The sequence below is a fragment of the Mesoplodon densirostris genome, chromosome 3, assembly GCF_025265405.1.
Source record: "Mesoplodon densirostris isolate mMesDen1 chromosome 3, mMesDen1 primary haplotype, whole genome shotgun sequence".
Lineage (NCBI taxonomy): Eukaryota > Metazoa > Chordata > Mammalia > Artiodactyla > Ziphiidae > Mesoplodon > Mesoplodon densirostris.
This window is the reverse complement of record NC_082663.1, coordinates 169,973,507-169,992,095: the sequence shown is the minus strand read 5'-3', so window position 1 is coordinate 169,992,095 and position 18,589 is coordinate 169,973,507. Positions and strand designations below refer to the sequence as shown.

The following is an 18,589-nucleotide window of genomic DNA, read 5'->3' as shown; positions in this document are numbered from 1 at the left end:
TTCGGCAGTTCTAGACTTTTTCCTGGACTCCCTCCCGGCTAGCTGTGGCACACTAGCCCCCTTCAGGCTGTGTTCACACAGCCAACCCCAGTCCTCTTCCTGGGATCTGACTTCCGAAGCCCGAGCCTCAGCTCCCAGCACCCCCATGGCAGGTGAGCAGACAAGCCTCTCAGGCTGGTGAGTGCTGGTTGGCACCGATCCTCTGTGCGGGAATCTCTCCGCTTTGCCCTCCGCACCTCTGTTGCTGTGCTCTCCTCCGCGGCCCAGAAGCTTCCCCCCCACCATGCCCACCCCCCATCTCCACCCGCGAAGGGGCTTCCTAGTGTGTGGAAACCTTTCCTCCTTCACGGCTCCCTCCCGCTGGTGCAGGTCCCATCCCTATTCTTTTGTCTCTGTTTATTCTTTTTTCTTTTGCCCTACCCAGGTACGTAGAGAGTTTCTTGCCTTTTGGGAGGTCTGAGGTCTTCTGCCAGCGTTCAGTAGGTGTTCTGTAGGAGCTGTTTCACGTGTAGATATATTTCTGATGTATTTGTGGGGAGGATCCACGTAAGGTGAGCTCCACGTCTTACTCCTCCTCCATCTTGAAGGTCCCCCTGTAGTTTCTTTTTCTTACTGTAATCACCAAATTAAATATCAGTCAACTCTCCCAGACTCAATTAATGCTAATTGAGATCTTTTCTTATATTTTACTTCTATCAATCTCCTTCTGATGATATTTAGCCATTTGTTCTTCCACCATTTTCTTACTCTTTGAGCTGCTGCAAACATCTCATTTCAAAATGTATGGGAGTATAGTTGACTTACAATGTTGTGTTAGTTTCAGGTGTAAATCAACGATACTCCAATATGAAATAAAAATTTAAAAAAATTTTTAAATAAATAAAATTAAGACTCTGAAAAAAAAAAAGTACAGTGAGATATTCTCCCTTTTATATGTGCAGAGGGGCCAACTATCATATACCTTTTGGTATTGACACGAGTCAACTTCACCAGGATGTAAAATAAATGGCTCTCATTGGCTGAAGGCAGATGACATGACATGCTGAGATCATGAAAATAATATACTTTGATAAGGTGTATGTGCATGACTGAAGAGAGACTATTTATATATTCAAGAGTAGTCATGTGATAATCAATGATACATAGGATACTCAATGCACTGGGGTTTTGAAGGAAAGCAGATTTTGAAAAGTTTTGCTGTAATGTGTCAGTGGGATTATTTCACAGTTTGAAATGGTTTTTAAATTATTTTGGTGATTGGGCTGTAATCATTTGAATACGTTCCATACACCAACAAGGCAACAAGTTAGCTCAGCTTTCTGTGGATTGCCTGTGTCAAATGTGGATAAGGTCTCTATATATAAGGTTGTTAGGAGAACCACCTCAGATAATATATGTGAAAGCAGTAAATAAGCTCTGATTTTTCTTAAGTGTCTGTTCTTACCATTTCTACATTTACTGTGTTGTCACGGCTAACAGTTGGAAGCTTTCCAATATAACCTTGAATTAACCTGATGTGACTGAGTCTTATTTCAATCATCTCCTCATACAAAAGACCACTGAGAGTGTTCTGAGCAAAAGTTGTGTCACTCATAGAGCCAGGACTTAAAAATCACACACTTTAGGCACATAAAGAGAAAAGGGCAGCATTTCCCATTTCTGACATGACTTCACATTGTCGTTTGAAAATTTAAGCCTCAGGATCTTTGCACCTGGTCACACACCTTTTTAACAGTAAATGCTTGCTGTTAAAATGATAAATGGATGTTATTAAAACACTTTAATCCATAGTGCACCAAATGTGCCTACTTAAAGACTAGTTTCCCTTCAGAATTTCGAAGAAGATGCCTTTTCAGCTTTTCTTTCTTGGCACAATTTTTAAGGGAATGGGAATATCTATAGGCCCATGTTCCTCTAAGTGTACACCAGAGATAATTTTATATTCGTGTAAAAGCTTCAAGTGACTTTAATTAGATATTCTTAGATAGTAAATAGCTCACCTCTTCCTCTTCTTCCATTCTTCCCAGGGAGTTGTGAGTTTTGCAGAAAGCGAAATGGCAAGGATTGTTTGTATCTCAAGCTCCCTACTTTGCCTTTTCCTGCCCAGTGTTCTCAGAGATGAGATTTTGCAGTACATGTGATTTCTGGGTGAAAAAAATGTGTTACTTCACACATTTAAAAAATTTTTAAAACTTTGTTAGAAACAAAACAAATTTTTGGAAGTCAATAAACAAAGCAAAAACAAAACAAAAGAATGATTAACTCACATTTTCCTTGTTTTAAAATACACACAAGTCCAGCTCTCTGCAATGATATGAGGATAAAGGTGTTGTAAAGATCCACAGATCTACTTGTGTGTTCTCCTTGAATTCCCTTGCCTCTTGATACTGTAGGTGCTTAAATGTATTCATCATATCAAGTTATAAGGTAATGAATCAAATATTGGAATTTTATAAATTTTTAAATTTTACTAAATTTGCTTTGAAGGCTTAGCCATTTCCCTTAAATAGCAGAATAATTTTATCAATGTTAATGAAATACAGTTTTGGAAGCCCCAGATGAAGAGACCATAATTTTAGGCTAAGTTACTATGTGAAACATATAAAGCAAATGCTCATTAGAGACACACTAGTTAATAGTCGTAATTAGTCATTTAAAAGCTGTTGGGTATTTGGATCTAACATTTGCTCTTGAATGCTATTCCAGAATCTATGAATAATTCTCAGACTACAATGATATAATACTAAGATAAACTGAGCCCAAAGTGGTGATTCATGTATAAAGTATAGCCACTTTTTTTTTTTTTTTTTTCGGTACACGGGCCTCTCACTGCTGTGGCCTCTCCTGTTGCAGAGCACAGGCTCTGGACGCGCAGGCTCAGCGGCCATGGCTCACGGGCCCAGCCGCTCCACGGCATGTGGGATCTTCCCGGACCAGGGCACGAACCCATGTCCCCTGCATCGGCAGGCGGACTCTCAACCACTGTGCCACCAGGGAAGCCCAAGTATAGCCACTTTATGTCACTTTTTTCACTCTGCTGAGGCAAGTATATAGGAAGCATCCCTAAAAAAAAAATGGCAACAATTAATTTTCCTCACCAAAGGCCTGAACTTCATACTGGTTTTGCTTTCTCTTCAGATTTATACTTCTCAACTTCAGTTTTAATTTGCTAGAACAACAAAGGAGCTAAATCCTCTACTTTTAACAAGTTCCTATGTGCCTGAAGAGCAGTGAGCTAGCAATAACTTCTGACTTTTTTGACAACTTTTTTGACAATAGCCAAATGCAGGCTATTTAGAAGTGGCTACGAAGTGAAAATAAATACCTGGTTTCCCATAGACAGTCCTCTGAAATGCCGTCCTATCATTTGTAATTTCTGTGACGGTATTTGCTGGTTATGATTTATCACCTCGCGACTGCATGAGTCAGCCGTAAAATGTCCGTGACTCAATGGCACGTAACAAAAGCAATCAGGAAAGTGACATTTGAGTGAAGGGTTGGTGGATGGGTTTGAACAAGATTTCACTAACGTAAAGAACAAAAACAAAGTAACTCCCCCAACTTTTTGAAATCTTAGGAAGTCAGCGTTTCAGCTCTTTCTCTTCATTAGTTAATACCTCTAAACTTGGGGAAAAATAACTATCAATTGGAAATAAACAACAAATATGGATTTATAGAGGGTGACAGTATGGATTTATTCTTATTCTGCACTTAATTTTTTCCATGTATTCAGAACAGCCTTTTCCTAATCTTGCAAATAAATTTCCTACTGCTTTTAAATTTCCTTGCTACCTACCTGTTCTTTCCTAGGTGGTAAATTGGCAGCAAAATGAATTTATTCTTTCATTGAATATTTATTGAATCACCTGTGTTAGGCATGTATAAGACAGTGAGGTTGAAGCAATAAGCAAAACATGCCCTCTTTCTTAGGGAGATTTCAGTCTCATGAAATTAGTAAAATGGGTCATATTTACTTTTCTAGGTTAAGTGCTATTAACCTTGAATGAGAAAATGTCCATTTTCAAGTCTCACAGAATATTTCATATACAAGCAACTTGACTTTGCAATACTTGAATATTTATTTCAAACCACAGCTATCCTCATATGGAAAAGTGGGACAAAGATCGGTCTGGTGACCGGAATATGACTGGCCATCTGGGCATCTGCTCTTCTTAGTCCTGTGGACTCTCCAGTTTGACAGTTTATGTTAGATTCTTATTAGTTCCTTGTTTTGCAAATGATATTTAACCTCCTTTGAGCTAAGAAGAGAAATAATGGATGAACTTCTTGAAAGTTTTACCACAGGAGCTCAGTTCATTGGTTATAAGTATTATCCAACAGCATTAGCCAGAAATTGTGATATGCTGCTCATGGCATCCAAGGGAAATTGGGAAAGAAAAGATAGAGTTCTTAAGGAAAAGTTACTGTCATTAATGGAGACATAATTTAAGCAAAACTTCAAAATGAAGATGAACTCTGCAAATAATAACTATGGTTATTCACTTTGGTGTTGACAATGCTCAGGATAGTGTCTGGAAAAGAATGGTAATAATGATACTGTCTATCATTTATTGAACCCTTCCTGGGTGTCAGCCATTGTGCTAAGTATTGCGTGAGAAGTATTAATGGCCTGAGTCTATCTTACAGAAAGATTAGAGAGGTGTAAAGATGAGCTGATAGAACCTGCAGAAGTTGATATAATACTTTTGGAAGAACTTGTGCCAGCCTTCCAGTCCTCAGGAGGGAAGGATGCTGAACAAGAAGAGAATAGAGACAGTACTTTGGAATGGTGTGCATCATTTCAACTGTAAGAGTAAGTGTAGCCAAGAACGCAACAAGAATTTGATTAAGAAGAATGATTAACTCCTGGCACAGCTAGGCCAAGCATACTTCATTCTTGATTGGCCTGAGAATAGGACACCACCTCATGACAGCAATAATATAATGAAAACACAAGCAGATTAAATAATCAGTTTGGGTATAGATACATCTTCATCTATCTTTAGGAAAGGTGTGGAAAAGAATTTAGAACACAGGTTAAGAATGAGGTCATGAAGAGAAAATATGACCTATGTATACAAGTATTAACCTGAGCCTAAACACTAGAGGAATATTTTTAGTACTGATCAATTACTGCTTTTATCACTGGCTTGGCTGAAGTCCATATGGGGCATTAAATCATGCAACTATTTTTTCAAGTAGACTAACCCAATCTACTCTTGGATTGGAGCTTAGGAAGAAACCTTAGGAAACAGAAATTCAAGATCGGGAAAAGTTTGATGTGCTTGCTTTCTCTGTTGGAACAGGTTTCAAGTAATCTAAGTCTCTGGAAACATTCTCTCTGGCATCACATCTAAGGGCTGGGCCTACCTGTAGGAGGCACAATGTTTAGGAAACCAACACCAAAGGCTTCACAAAGAAGATTTTGTGTAGTCCTCAAATCAACTGTACCATGTATAAGTTATAATTCCCATTTTATTGATGGGTTAACCAAGGTTTAGAGAAGTTAGGTGACTTGTTCAGGGTCACAATAACTAGATTAGTAGCACCAACTTCATATACTTCAGACCTGATTTTAAAGTGGGAAGGGAGGGATAAAGTAGGAGACTGGGATTGACATATGTACACTACTATACATAAAATAGATAACTAATAAGGACCTACTGTATAGCACAGGAAACTTGTCTCAATACTCTGTAATGACCTATATGGGAAAAGAATCTAAAAAAGAGTGTAGGTATGTATATGTATAACTGACATACTTTGCTGTACAGCAGAAACTAACACAGCATTGTAAATCAACTGTACTCGGATAAAAAGTGAACCATGAACAAATGGCCATAAATAAGCAATGTCTTAAGAGACTGTGACTGGTTTTCAAAGGAGTCAAATTAATTTTTATCAAAGGTAGGGAAGGGGTAAGAGAAGGTCAAGGTAGGTTATCACATGATTTTGGTTAGATAGAAGTTCTGGCATTAAAGATAAAGTGATTGAAGACTGACACAGAAATTCTAGGGAGAAATTCTTGACCACACTAGAGGAAGAGAGCTGTCAGGGTAAATAAGGATCTATGGCTTCTAGGCAACTGGCTAGAGAACACAAAGAGATCATACCCATAAAATCTAACATGTTAGCTGTGATTTCATCCAACATCACAGCTCTCTCACTGTTAAAGATGTCCTGCTAATGTAAATGTAAATGAGACTGAAGAATTGGTTCCACAAATCGAGCTCCTGATGAATTAACCCCTCTTACCTTCCACAGTACATTGTGCTCAAACCCAAGGGTCCATTAACTGAACACATAAATGGAGCTTCACAATCCTCAAAATCTTCTCTGTATGCTGCGCCCAGATGCTCACAGTGTTCTTCCCCTGTGACCACGTGGGAAATCCTCCTGGCATTTAAGATCATCATCTCCCTCAAGCCTTCCTGTCAGAAAGAGAACAGCCCTAAGTGAAATGCTGCAGATCAATGAGTTGGTAAACCAGCTATGGAAACAGCGTGTTACAGCCCATCAGACCTCTGAAAGTCTCCCACTTTGAAGATGTAAGAATGAAAGAGACACATCTGAATTAAAACCCAGAGAAGCATTTGCTACGCAGGCAAGTTCAGATGACCTTTTTAAATGACAAGAATATTTCACTTCTGATTCTGACCTCAGAAACAGATTTCAAGCTGAGTTTCAGTAAAGAGGCTATAAATTATAGTAATAAAATACAATAGAGCCAACAATTATTGAGAACTTGGGTGCCTGGCACTGAGCTAAGTGTATAACATGCATGGTATCATTTAATCCCTTAAACCTTCCTAATAGGTTGGTATTATTTTTAATGTCATTTTACAGAAGTGGAAGGAGGCATTCCTCTGCTTCTGTAGTGAAGTGAAGTGAAACATTCTCCCCAAGATAACAGAATTAGTTTTACAGCCAGATTCAAATGCAGATCCATAAGGGTACAGAGTCTTTGTTCTTCAAACACTAGACCACACTGCTTCAAAACGAAGACCAGAAACCAACACAGAGACAGTGGGTCACTTCTCAGTACCTACTGTATGCTGGGTACTCTATCAAGAAAAATATTCGTAATAGTAAGGATACTCTAGTGTCAGCAAGGCCTGTCTAGGACATGTTGGAACTCAACTCATGAGAGAGTCTGATTAACTTCTCTGAGGTAAGAGTTGTTCTGGGAGGCAGGATCCAATTCTGATTGTTTAATAAGGACTAAATTTATCCAGAGACAAAGCATAAATCAGAAAGGTGAAATGGGAAACGTTCTGTACAAGAAATGACAGCTGCTGCTTAAAGGGAGAAGACAGAGGAATTGTGTATAATCTCCTGTGGGTTTTCAAATAAACCACTGGGCTAAAAGTATGCTTGGAATAGATCAGATGGAGAAAAGCATCTTGGATCTTGGAAAACACTAAACAATCGTGGGCTGGAGGAGTGTGGACTGGTAGGCTTGCTTGCAGCATCAATACACTGAAATACTTATGTTATTTAATAGGAGACTTATTTTTTCACTTTTTATAAGAGAAATACAGTTGACCTTTGGGAAGTCTGATGACAGGAAAACAAGTATAAACTGATGGTTGGCCTTATCAAGTTTAAATATTTGAAAAGGTATAATTCATGTAAATGTTTAGCCCTTTTTTTTAATTGTGCAAGGGCAAAACCTGCCTAGGTTGGTATTTACTTTACTAATTAGAAAAGCTTGAGTGATGTGAACAATTAAGATAATACAATACCTTTACAAGATAATTAATCTTTTCTTTGGGATTCATCTTACCACATCCCAAGCTGATGTTATTTACCTCCCAGTTAAGGATATGTTAGAATGTAATTGGAGCCATTTGCTTTGACTATCAGAGAAGAGAAGATCATGGAATTTGCATCTCATATATCTAGAAATTAAAACTGAAGGACTGACCACTTGACACCACAGAAGTTCCTGAAGTGAAGCCTGCTGAGCTCAATTTGTTGTGGTGGCTAAATGAATCCCCTATTCAATTTAAATGCATGATGAAACTCCTATTAGAACATTGCACTGTAATAATCGACAACATAATGAAACTGCCAAAGACAAAATGCAAATACCTCTCTACTGACCCTTCAGAATTATACTCTGTACTTAGAAAGAAGCAAATACCATTGCCAGACACGTAGCATTCCCCTTTATTCTACCTCCCCTCTACCCATCAGGGAATGCTGAGACATTCTTTTGGATACCCATTCCTTTAGAATCAAACACTTGAAATTCAGCAGCAATGGTAGGTTGCAGAATTTGGAATGGTATATAGATTCAACTAGCAAGAGTATTTGAAAATAACTACTACTATCTCCTAACACTCTCACTTTATAACAGAAATGTATTTTTAGTATTAAAAATTTGGAAGGATATTATCCTAGGGTAAAAATTTCATAGAGTAATTTAGCTTCATCAAACAAAACTGATGCTTTTAATTTTGGGGGTTTGCTTCTGATCTGTGAAAACTTGATTAGGCATCAGCACTGATCTTTGGAAATTACTAATCTACATACACTGGCTTTTTAAAATAATTACCTCTCAATCCATTATAATTTGGCCTCTAATCCTTTTAGGATGTATGACTAGTAATGTCTTCAGTTGCTGACTCAGTGGTTTCTCGTCTCCTTAATCTAACTGGAGCTCTCATTAGCGTTTGTTATAGGTTGTCACTTCTTCCATCTTGAAAAACTTCTCTTTTTAATTTCAAGTACCCTACACACAAGAGTAGGTTTCCTCTCTGGTGTCATTTTTTCTAATTCCCCTCTGTAGCATCCTCTTCCTTTACTGTTGAAAGGCTTTTGTTTTTTCAGGGTTTTGTCTTAATTCCCCCTTCCTTTCTTACTGTGCACACTCATCCTGGATAATCTTTCATATTCCCATGGCTTTAACTAATCACAAATCTTGACACCTAGGCCACACCTCACTTCTGAGTATCATATCTGTATCTCCAACCATTAGATATGTCTACTTCAATGCCACAAAAGCACTTCAAACTATCAAGTCCCCAAATGAACTCATCATTTCTCCCTATCCTTTTGAGATCCCCGACTATAAGTAGAATTACTGTCTCTCATTGTCCAAGTCACAAACCTAGATATCGTTTGACTCAATTACCAAGGCCCATTATTTCTGCCTCTTAAGTCAGGCCACCATTACCTTGAGCTTGGATTCTTTCTATAGCTAGCTAAATAGTGTTCCCCACCACCAACATCATCCAACCATTCTCTGCACTGTAACCAGAGCATGTTTTTAAAGCACACTTGATTATTCCACTTACTGCCGATGCTCCAATGAGTCCCCCTTATCCTTATCCTCTGGATAAGGTCCAGACTCCTTGACCGGGCTTATAAAACCCTGTGCCACTCATGAGCTGTTCCTTGCTTATAGCTCCAGCTGACTAATTGTTCTACAATCTTTTTTATCCCTCCTTCTACCTGCATTCAACATTAGAGAATGTTCAACTTGTTTCATATACATATATGATTCTAATCAATGCAATGGTTTTTATTTCTCTTTACTGAAATACTTGTAGAGACCAAGGATATGTATTTTACAAAATTATAATGATGCAATGAAATATAGCAGTCAGGAGCATGGGCTTTAAAATCACAAACCTGGGTTTTAATCCTGACTTTTCTAAATTATATCCATGTTATCAATCATATTAGTCAACTACTTCAAGCCTTAATTTCCTCATATGTAAAATGGGGATAATATTACTACCTGTGTTTCTAGAGTTGCTATTTGGATAACATGAAGTAATGCTAGTTAAATGTTTAATAAAATTGGTCCCATAGTGTTGTTGTAGTTTTTGTTTTTGTGTGTAAAGCATTTAAACTACTTATTCTAATATTCTCCATAATTTTTTTTTTTTTTGCGGTATGCGGGCCTGTCACTGTTGTGGCCTCTCCCGTTGCAGAGCACAGGCCCCGGACATGCAGGCTCAGCAGCCATGGCTCACGGGCCCAGCCGCTCCGCGGCATGTGGGATCTTCCCAGACCGGGGCACGAACCCGCGTCCCCTGCATCTGCAGGCGGACTTTCAACCACTGTGCCACCAGGGAAGCCCTCCATAATTTTTATTTAACCTCATCTCTCCTCACATATTAAAGTAAACCTTTTCGACTATTACCCATCCTGGACAATCTCAGGCCCCAAATAGACAATATTAGTTCCTTCCTGTTTGGGCTATTTTCCCATCTGGAACTCATTCTTCTCTTCCTCCAACTTGCTGATTGAAATTCCACTTTTCTCATTTAGGTTAGTTTAGGTTCCTCCTTCTCCATGAAGCCTTCTCAGATGTCTATTATTCATCTGGATCTTTCCTTTCTCAGAGCTCCTCTGATAATTGATGCTATAGTACACACGTTGTCTTAGTTCTTCAGTCACTTCACATGCATAAAAAATCAACCTCCTTCACCTCTCTCAGCAGCATCTTGTGTCTGGATGAATACATATTTGAACTGAATTTCTGAGTGACCTCTACAATGCATCATCCTTTTCCTATCCCCCACCCCCTTTGGCAGGTACTTTCAACTACTATTTCTAGATCCTTATATTAAATATTACTTGTTAATGACGATACTGAAATTTCTTCTTCTTTTTTTTAAGCACACACACAAAAAAGAAATGGCACTTTTAAGTTTGCTTGTTTTCTTTTACTTACAATTGAAACTCTAGCTTCTGCAGTTTACCCCAAAACAAAAATTTCACACTGATTTCTGAATCTTACCCTCTTTGGATGTCTTGTAGGTTTATGATTACTTTGCATTTTCAAAATTTTTAACCTGCCTGGAACAGTTTTACAGGTCTCATTCTTTCTCAGGAAAGGTAGATTTTTATTACCTTACAAGGATGACAAATGCAAGTCCGCAGCATAATATAATTTTATTAAACACATTAAATGCTCAGCATCTCTCCTCTGCACCATTTGCTATGGTGGATAGATATCCTTACCAAGGAAGGGAGGGCTATTGAGGTGATGGAATGTCAATTTTTTTTCCTGTACTATTTTCTCTTAAAATTCTAGCTTTAGATAGCAGATCACATCTCCACAGAGGAATGCAGGCCTCCCTTTACATTCTCTCTTTCTATACAAGTCAGACACTATAAATTTCTTATTTCTTTCTCTAAACTTCCTCGTCCTCTTATTCACCATTAAAAGTTTCTTTCCAGAAAACTGTCTTTTAGGTAGCATTTTGCTTTGCATCAAAACCAGAAATCTAATCATGGTAGGTCTTGAAAGCCATGCATATATTCACTTGAATATAGACATTTCTCTCTTGCCTTTTGCCAGGACTGTTTACGGTTGGTTTCAAAAAAGATTTGGAACTTCTCAGGCTATGGACTAAAAAGCATTTTTCACTTTCCGGCTCCTTCCTTTATGTGGAAAGAATTGATATCTTTGAAAATAAAAAAGGAGATGTGCCATTTTGTTATAGGTTTTATATTATACAGTTCTAGATTTTGCACAATGTCCAAAATGACAAGGAGTTGTTTTAAAAGTCAACTTCCATGAAGTACCTTGGAGAAGTGTGTGTGTGTGTGCATGCGCACGTGTGTGTGTGTGTGTCTGCTTCTCATGGAAGCAGAGAACAGGTAGGGCTTTACTTTCTACCCAACAATAAATAAAGCAACATTAAGTCTGTTAAATTTTACTCTTTTACTGACTCCCTCTTTAAGATGGTCAAAAAGAAGAATTCTGTAGCAAATGGTTTAAAAAGCCCAAAATAGTAAGAATAGTTTCAGTTGATCAAAACAGCATGGGACATGCTATATGTGACCGAGCATGCTTTTGATAACAGTTCCCTAAAAGGAATTTGCATTTTGAATTTTTCAGACTGAACTAGTTAAAATGTGAACTGAGTCTGTTATTCCTGTGGGCATCTCCTCTGTCGTTGGTTTTAGTGATTACCCTGTCACTTCTTCTTTAATTTCTATACTTTAATGAGGACATGTAAGTGTGCCTATGGAATTTTCCTATTAATGTCAGAGTGATTTAAGAGTTGACCATAGTGTAAGAGAAAAAAACCTCTCTTCCAGGTTCAGCCTTCTATTTAATTCTGTAGCTAGTGACAGAGCTGAGAGCCACTTGATAGGGAGATTCAGCTTCTGCTCCAGGCGTTTCCTCTGGGACCTTTGGGATGGAACTAAGCACAGCTATCTATAAATCAGCTTGTCCATTTCTGGGCCACCCAGCGTAATTGGAAGCACTGACTCTAGGCCATTTCACCCTTGGGTAGGAATGATGAAGTCAGGGTTTCTAATAATTGCATCTGATTACTGTCTCCAGTTTGAAGATAGAGAATGAAGCAAAAATGAATTAGCATGTCCATCCCATGTGGGGTTATTTGGGGGCAGTTATTATGGAGGAAGGAATCTTTGGTTTGGCTTGAGATTCCTCTTTAATTTCTTTAAAAAAAATAGGTGAAACGTTTAATTTTCAGAGTAGGAAATCATACTTAGCATCTTTGTTATAGGATTCCCCTGTACAAACAATGCAACAGACAGAAACCGTATAGGTGATGGTCTTCAGGCCATCAACATGCTCTTACACTTGTCACGAGAAGGGTTAGCCAATCTTATATTGATAAATATCAGGAAGAAGATCTCAGATGAATGATAGAATTCAATACAGATGACTACAATGTTCAAGTATATGTGTCCCATTTGTGTTAAAATAATCTTTAATATTCCAAGTGAAAACAACAAAACAACAATAAAGTTGGGCTTGGGTTTAAACCATTTTAATGTAAGTCTGATCCTTGTATGCAGTAATGCTAATAGTATCCTATTGGGAAAGAGTGAATTGTATTTAAACAATAATTGCAGACAAATGACATGTAAATCAATATGTGAAAAGGCATCAAGCTGCATAGATTATTCATTTTCTGCCATGTTCTTCTCTGGGTTAATGCTCTGAAAATATGATTTATAGTGTGGTTTTAATGAGTAATGTTCTTTTGGATATGACTGTTTCATAGAAGTTAAAAAGGTTTAATTCTAGTAGTACCGAACACTTTAAAAACGTGACTATGAAATTACCACAAAACTGAATTTGTTTTAGAGAAATGATGAAGATGCACATATAAGAAGTTTATAAATATTATGTTACTTGGAAACAGTTATTAATTTGTTGTACAAAGTGATGCGTTTTTTATATGGAAAACGACGATTTTATTTTTAAAGATGACTTTAAATCCATACTCGTGCTTCTCTTCATAATTGAATGAATCTTTTGCCTTTTCCTAAAGATTCATGTGGGGAGGGAAAAGCATGACTCTTGTTCAATTTTTTGAGGCCTTGTGGGAATAAACAAGGCTGGAAAAATAAAAGATGACTTTAAAATATACAAAAAGGACAGGTGCTGAGACACAGAAGGAACTTGGTCTAGATGCTGTAATGCTGCACCAGGGACAGAAAATAATAGAGGAACAGTTGTTTGTTCTGCACGTCAGTGGAAATCAGTGTGGAATTTGATGCAATCTGAACCCATAAACCAATTTATAAAATTCTTGGTGTAATGGATTCTCTTGTCCAGTCAGGCATAAAGGCTGAGCTTTATACTAATTTTGACCTGGTGGTAGAATATAATATCTGTACTTGATGGTACAGATGAAGGAACTGAACTGTGCTTTAACACCAGAGATTAGCAGAAATCTTGTGAAGTTCTCAGCCATTAAATGTGTGTATTTGAATAATTCCTACCACAATCTTAATGTCAAGAAGACCCTAGCGGGCCTCCCTGGTGGCGCAGTGGTTGGGAGTCCGCCTGCCGATGCAGGGGATACGGGTTCGTGCCCCGGTCTGGGAGGATCCCATGTGCCGCGGAGCGGCTGGGCCCGTGAGCCATGGCCGCTGGGCCTGCGCGTCCGGAGCCTGTGCTCCGCAACGGGAGAGGCCACAGCAGTGAGAGGCCCGCATACTGCAAAAAGAAAAAAAAAAAAAAAAAAAGAAGACCCTAGCTGACATCTGGGTTAAGTTGAGTTTAATTAAAATATGTTAATAATTCACCCTATTAAGAATTACAGACAGAAATATGTTTTTCTTTGAAACATAGGAATGAGATTTTACCTATTTAAGGTATACAAATGAACACTCTAAATAAAGCTTAGTCTATATATATAAGAGTACAAGAAGATGATTAATATGGATTTACCATCATTTCAGTTACTAACACCTGGTCTACTTGATAACTCTGGTAATTACATGTAAAAATACTAAGTCTGATCGGTGGCCTCAAGGAAAAAACAGACTACAGCTAAAATCCACTTAAATTTCTTTGTAATTCTGTAAAGCAGTAAACTGATTTTATAATATCATGCCTTTAGGGAATCTTTATTACATTAACTATGACATAATATCTTTTTCCTTAAACCAATTTTTATTGTTTCTAGATGTGTACAGTTAAAATTTCATATATTAACACTAACAGGAAGAAGAGAAAGCTATAATTATTGAAATGTAAATGAATAATAAAAGATTTTAATTACAGAATAATAAAAAAATGAGTGTCCTTTTAAATCAGGCATAAGATAGAGATGTCTTCAAATTAACTACTGGGTATCCTAGAAAATGCAATAAGATAAGAAAAAATATATATATAAGAAGTAAGAAATTGAAAAAGGAGAGACAAAGCAGTTGTTATTTGCGGATTATATGATAATCCACATATTGACTCTAAAAGAATTTGCAGATAAAATATTAGCATTAGAGAGTTCAAGGTTACAAGATCTGAGATATGAATACAAAAATCACCAACATTCCTATATATCAGCAATAACCAATTAGAAAATAAGAGATCCTACTGGTAAAAATGTAAAATGTATGAAGAAATATATCTAACAAAATATGTACAAGTACCTTATGTAGCAAATTATAAAGCACTTGCAGAACACAGAAGTAAAACTCTTTAAATCAATAACTAAATTCAAAGTGATTTCAGTCAAAATCACAACTGGGTTTTTCACAACACATAACAAACCAATTGCAAAGTTCATGTGAAATAACAGAAGATGGAGTAGATGCAGGTCTCCCTACAGCTAAAACCTTGCAAATTACATATTTAAACACACACACACACGCACACACACAAGAAAACTCTGAAAGAGAGAGAAGGTAGGCAAGCTAGGAACATTGGGACCTGATTAGCCATATTGTAGCATGTTCCTAGAGTTTTCTTTTTGCCTCATATATCTTGGACTGAGTGAAGAAACTTTCAACCTAGAAATGCCAGTGGGTAAAGACAAATTTTAAAAAGAGCCCCACAAAATGTTTACTCTCTCTTGCCAAAGGATTAGGAAAGGGGCACCCTAGTAAAGCAGAAAACTTTTAGACAATATTTGCCCTATTGCAGCAAAACACCCCAGAGAAAACTGTTGCCCTATTCCTACTCCCATATGTCATTGGAAAAGTAAAAACTAAAGAGACTGTCAAGATTGGCATGTTTGTGGAACAACCAGACAGAACTTTCATCTGTTGCTGATGACAGTCTCATTTAATTTAACCACTTCAGATAGCAATTTGGGAATATTTAGTAAAGCTGAAGATGGGCATACACTTTCACATAGCAATTTTACTTTTAAGTGTATCCCTAGTTAATAACTAATACATATACATAAGAAGACAAGTACAAGAATTTTTATTCTAGAACTATTGGTGTGATGGTTAATTTTCATGTGTCAATTTGACTAGACCATGGGGTGACCAGATATTTGGCTAAACATTATTTCAGAGTGTGTCTATGAGGGTGTTTCTGGATGAGATTAGCAGTAGACTGAGTAAAGCGGATAACTTCCCACAATGTGGGAGGACATCATCCAATCGGTTGAGTGCTTGAATAGAACAAAAAGGTGACAAAAGGGAGAATTCAGGCTCTTTCTCTGCCTGACCACTTGAACTAGGACATTGGTCTTCTCCTGCCCTCATAATGGGACTTATACTCTATGTGTGTGTATACTATACATCTATATCTATATCTATGTATCTATCTATGAACCTATGTATCTGTCTCCTATTGATTCTGTTTCTCTGGAGGACCCTAACAAAACTGGCTTTTTTAAAAAAAGGTGGCTATAACTATATCAATAGCCTATCAACAAGAAATAAAAATTTAAAATATATTAAATAATCCTTTGTATAAATACCAGTTACAGTAAACTAGAACTGCACAGATATATGTCTCATAAAAATATTAAGTGAAAAAAAGAAGATGAATGTATGTACAGGACAATATTATTTATGTAACGGTTTATGTTGTACAGTACAACACCACACTTTTAAGATGTTCATGTTTTACATGAACTGATACAAAATTAACCGTAGATGACATATGAAAAAGTTAAAAATATATTATAATCCCTGTGGCAACTACTTAAAATGAAAATAAGCATAAGTAAAAGCCAATGTAAAAATTAAAATGGAAGTTAAACTGATGTCACTGAAACACAACTCTGTTTTTTCAGTGTGGATTGGGAGTCCTTCCCCACTTTTCCAAATTCTCCCCAAAATGTGGAGTTTAAGGTGCTCATGTGTGTGTATTAAACTAGAAAGCCTGGGGAAAAAATGGAATTTAAAAAATTAAAGTTTTAAAAAAACAGGCAAGGAAAACCCAAAGAACAAAGCAACAGCAGCAACAACAAAGGAAAGGAGACAGTAGAAAACAAAGTGGTAGAAGCAAACCAAGCTTATCAATAAGCACTTTAAAGGTTAATGGACTAACTAATTAAAAGGCAGAGAGTGTCAAAATGATTTTAAAAAACAGGATCTAACTACACCCTGTCACAATGTGCTCTATTTAATTATTTTACAATCATCATTTCATAGAGTGATTGTGAATTATCTCCAACTCCCAAATACTACAAAGGCTATAATATAAATCAGTGCAATTGTACCATAAATCTAAAAGTAACAGCCACCTTCATGCTTTCTTTTATTTTTTCTTTTTCTTTTTGTTTTCACTCATCTCTAAGATGTTGTCCCCAGGGTAGAGCATCTCCAACTATAATCTGCTCTTTTATTCCAACTGCCAGAAGAGAGCTCTGAGTAGCCCACCTCCTGGCCAGCATATCTTTTTTTTTTTCTTATTTTTTTATTGTGGTAAAATACACATAATATAAAATTTACCATTTTAGTGTTAAATAGATTCATAATGTTGTGCTGCCACCATGACCATCATCACCAGGAGTCTTTTCATTTTGTAAAACTGAAACTCTATACCCATTAAATAATAACTGTCCATTCCCATTTACCCCCAGCCCCTGGAAACCACCATTCAACTTTTAGTTTCAACGAGTGACTACTCTGGGTACCTCATGTAAGTGGAATCATACAGTATTTGTCTTTTTTGTGACTGGCTTACTTCACTTAGCTTAATGTCCTCAAGGTTCATCCATGTTGTGCATATGTCAGAATTCCTTTCTTTTTTAAGGTTGAATAATATTCCCTTGTATGTCTAGTCATCCCTCAGTATCCTTGGAGGATTGGTTTCAGGAGTCTCTGCAAATACCAAAATCCATGGATGTTCAAGTTTCTTATATAAATTGGCGTAGTACAATGAATATAGTTGGCCCTCTGTATCTGCGGATTTTGCACCCATGGATTCAATCAACAGTGGATTGAAATTTCAGTTTTGGTTGGTTGAACGTGCAGAGGCAAAGCCTGCAGATACAGAGGACCAAATGTATACACCACATTTTGTTTATCCAGTCATCTGTCAATGCTACTATGAACATGAGTGTACAAATAACTCTTCCAGGCATTCTTTCAATTCTACACCTGGAATTAGAACTGCTGGACATATGATAATTCTACTTTTAATTATTTGAAGAACCACCATACTGCCTTTCACAGTAGCTTTACCATTTTACATCCCTACCAATAGTGTACTGGATTCCATTTTCTCCACATCCTTACCAACACTTGTTATTTTCTCTGTGTCAGTTTATCTGTTAGACAGTATTCATCCTAATGGATTTGAATAAGTATCTCATTGTAGTTTTGATTTTCATTTTGGTAATGAACAATGATGTTAAACATCTTTTCACATATGTGTTGGCCATTTTTATGTCTTCTTTGAGAAATATCTATTCAAGTCCTTTGCCCATTTTTTGAATAACATTCTTTGTTTTTTTTGTTGTTGAGTATTAGGAGATCTCTATATATTCTAGACATTAATCCCTTATCAGATAAATGATTTGCAAATATTTTATCCCATTCTATGTGTTACCTTTTTACTTGGTTGATAGTATTTTGATACACAAAACTTTTTAGTTTTCAGCGCAATTTGTCTATTTTTTCTTTTGTTGCCTGTGCCTTTGGTATCATATTCAAGGAATCATTGCCAAATCCAATATTGTGAAATGTTTGCCCTGTGTTTTCTTGAAGAGTTCGGTAGTTTTAAGTTTTACATTTAGATCTTTGATCCATTTTAAATTAATTTTATATATGGTGTTAGGTAAAGGTCCAACTTCTTTCTTTTGTATGTGGATGTTCAGTTTTCCTAGCAACATTTATTGAAAATACTGTCCTTTCTTCACTGAAAGGTCTTGGCACTTTTGTCAAAATT

The 18,589-nt window shown here is 36.9% G+C and overlaps 1 non-coding gene across 1 annotated transcript; it reads left to right on the top strand.

Annotated features, from left to right (window-relative positions):
• Nucleotides 1-13,226: 13,226 nt before the first annotated feature.
• On the top strand, nucleotides 13,227-13,346 carry LOC132487317 (U5 spliceosomal RNA). Its single transcript, XR_009531601.1, has one exon. It is a non-coding gene; the product is annotated as a U5 spliceosomal RNA (small nuclear RNA).
• The last annotated feature ends 5,243 nt before the right edge of the window (nucleotides 13,347-18,589 follow it).